The sequence below is a fragment of the Jaculus jaculus genome, chromosome X, assembly GCF_020740685.1.
Source record: "Jaculus jaculus isolate mJacJac1 chromosome X, mJacJac1.mat.Y.cur, whole genome shotgun sequence".
NCBI lineage: Eukaryota > Metazoa > Chordata > Mammalia > Rodentia > Dipodidae > Jaculus > Jaculus jaculus.
In genome coordinates, this window is record NC_059125.1 from 11,277,044 (window position 1) to 11,280,832 (window position 3,789).

A 3,789-nucleotide genomic window follows, 5' to 3' on the forward strand; every position below is an offset into this window, starting at 1 on the left:
AAAAACAAAAAAATAAAAATAAATTAAATAAGGAGGAGGGCCTGGGGAGAGGGTTTAAACGGGTTAGAGCACTTGCTGTACAAATATAAGGAGCTTAGTTCGAGTCCCACATAAAAAGTCTAACATAGCTACAAATGCCTGTGATAGCAGTGCTGAAGCCAGGGGTGGAAAGACAAGGAGGACTGGGATCCAAATTCACACAGTTTAACTGCAAATCAGTGAGCTTCAGGTTCAGTGAGAGACTCTGACTCAGGGAATTAGGGCAGAAGAATGACTTCTGTGCTCTGCAGCATGCACACATACACACACATGCAAATACCACACACAAACACACACCAAAAAAGCACATAAATATGGTGATAAATTCAGGAAGACATCCAACATCAGTCTCTGAATATATGCACACACATGCACATGAAGCCACACACATAAACACATGTGCCCAAACATACAAATATGCATGCAAACATGTGCCCCCCCCACACACACATACAAACACTCAAAAGAGTCTGTAAGCAGGGCTGGAGAGATGGCTTAGCGGTTAAGGCATTTCCCTGCAAAGCCAAAGGATCCCAGTTCGACTCTCCAGGACCCACGTAAGCCAAATGCACGAGGGGCACAAGGATCTGGAGTTCATTCGGAATGGCTGGAGTCCCTGATATCCCCATTCTCTCTCTCCCTCCTTCCCTCCCTCTCTCTCTGCCCATCTTTCTCTCTCTCTCAAATAAATAAATATAACAGGCACACACCTTTAATCCCAGCACTCGGGAGGCAGAGGTAGGAGGATTGCCATGAGTTCAAGGCCACCCTGAGACTACATAATGAATTCCAGGTCAGCCTGGGCTAGAGTGAGACTCTACATCGAATAAAATAAAAAAAAAGTCGGGCTGGAGAGATGGCAGAGCGGTTAAGCACTTGCCTGTGAAGCCTAAGGACCCCGGTTCGAGGCTCGGTTCCCCAGGTCCCACGTTAGCCAGATGCACAAGGGGGCGCATGCGTCTGGAGTTCGTTTACAGAATCTGGAAGCCCTGGCGTGCCCATTCTCTCTCTCTCCCTCTATCTGTCTTTCTCTCTGTGTCTGTTGCTCTCAATTAAATAAAATAAAAAAATAAAAATTTTTTTTAAAAAAAGTCTGTAGGCACCCAGAAGATTGGCAGTGTCCATTAGCTAGGCATTACTTCTCACAGTGCATCCCCATCTCACTTTTCTCCCTACACTATCCCTTACAATTTCATTTTTCTCTCATAACTCTGACCCTTTCTGTATTAATTATTCCCAGATCTCTTTTCCGAGTGTAGTGCTCTTTCCTGGGTTTTAAATGCCTCTCTCTGCCTCTTGTTAGTAATAAAGTTTATTAACAAACTGTGTTCATTGCCATTAAGGCCTCTCCCTTTAGAATCAGTGTGTATAAGCAAATCCTTTACTATTTATCTGGCCCAGTACGAGCTTGTTTATTTGAAGGCTCCACCTCAACACAAGGATTAAGCTAGTAATCAGGTGAGAGAAATATGAAAGAGAAAGGAATTTAACCATGTTCTGTGCCTATCTCTTCTAAAATTTCTACTTGGAATCAAAGCAGGTGCATGTCTAAAGACATTGCCATTCTCCAACCTCCTCCTTGCCTCCTAGCAGTCAAATAATAGTAACTCTGATACTATCACAAGAAGTGTCAAACAAGCTATATCAAGGGCACAGGACAAAAGCCATAAATGCCTTACAATAAGAGACAAATTTTAATGATAATGTAGTGTTAATATACCACATACATGATCTCATTTGATGCCCACATCAAGGGGCTGAGGGTGGCTCAATGGGAAAAGTGCTTGCCACACACAAGTATGAGGACCAGTGTTCAGATCCCCACAGCCCACATAAAATGCTGGGCACATCAGTATACACTGGAATACCAGCACTGGCAAGGCAAAGACGGGCAGATCCCTAGGGATTTCTTGCTAGCTGGTGTAGCCCAATCAGTGACTCAGACAGACATACTAAGTTGATCACGGTTGCAAAGTTAGGAAGTGGAAGAATGAGACGAAACTTAGACAGCCAGTTCCTCATCTCAGCACCAGTGACATTAGGGACAGATAATTATTTGCTTTGGGGCTTGTCCCTGGTCTCTACCTACTGAATGTCAAAAATAGTGATGACCATCAGAAATGTCTCCAGTATTGCCAAATGTCTCATGGTGAGTAAAATTGTCTCCAATGAAGAAGCATTACTATGGAAGGGACGTAATTAGAGAATAAATAAATGGCCAATGTATGACAATAAGTAAATTGTCCAACTAGGATGATCTGGCCCCATATGCTATTACAGGATTTTGATCAATGTGCAAGAGGGGAGCAAAAGAAAAGTAAAAGAGTGTCTGAATTAAAAAAAAATAGTATCCTTTTATAATGATATGCTTTCCTTTAAAGCTAAATAAACAGAAATGGTCCCTAAATACTTAAGAAAGACTGTTTAATATTGCTAGACTCTCTAAAGGATTTAAGCTTAAACAAGAGTAAGTAAGGATGTTTTATAAAGCAGTTTATCCAAAATTCAGCAGCAAATCAAATCACCTAGTTAGCTTTAAAAATGCTTGGGTCAGCCTGGTGTGGTGGTGCATACCTTTAATCCCAGAACTCAGGAGGTTGAGGGAAGAAGATCACCAGGAGTTTGAGGCCAACCTGGGTCAACAGAGTGAGTTCCAGGTCAGCCTGGGGAAGAGTGCAACACTACCTCATGCAAACAAGCCTAAAATTTCTAAAAAAAAAAAAAAAAAATGCTGGGATCTGGGTCTCCTCTCTATGAGACTGGAGTTTAACTGGCCTTGGATGTGGCCTGGACTTGGGGTTTTGAGAAACTTGCCTACTTCTAATATGGATACCAAGATAAGAAGGATTACAATCCACGACTAAATGAGTGCTTTAACTCTATGGGTCTTATCAATTGGGTATGTTACATTGATTGCAAGTGGGTAGAGATGTTCCTAGCATCCTACAGCCAGAAATGAAAGTACCCTCTAATTCTAATTCTTTGGGCCGTCATCATTCTAAATAGAAAATGAAAATTAAAACAGAAATAAAGGAAATTGATTACTTCATAATTTTTCACATTATAAAAATGAATGGGAATTTTAAAAATTTATTGAATAAAATTTGATTTGAAATGGCTTCAGGCTCCCAACAGTGTTTTGGATTGGTCCAAAATATTTGATTAGATTATATTCCTAAAACTTAACCTTGCCTTTAGCATTATGAATAATCTAGAATTCAATAATAAGTAATTTGTTTTGGTGATAACAGGGTACTGTAGGTGTCCAGGATTATGCATTCAACTATGGAAGGTGTAACCATTTGTTCAAGTAACTTTCTAACACTGTGAACAGCAAATTGGGTCTAATCTAGATACATATACCATCTTTTTTTCCCCTGAATAATCTACACCATCATCTTGTAAGCACCAGCACAATTCTGAGGTCCAGATTAGTCCTTTAATATTGATGATCATTTCTAGCCACACTGAACAAAAATTGGTTTAGCAATAAGCATTGCTTCCTCTAGGATGGTCACACCTCAAACATTGCTCTATGATGTGAGGAAAACATCCCACTGGTCTCCCCTCAGGCAAGCCATAAAACCTAAGAAGGTCATATTCTGATCCTCTCCTTCCTTTTTCCCTAGAGATCTTCATGTGACAGGTCACCTGCCTTATAAATGGAGAGCAGAAATGTCCCATAGACATGCTAAAAATCCAAGAAAATATCCCTTGCTACACCTGCCTCATTTACAACCAGTAGCTCAT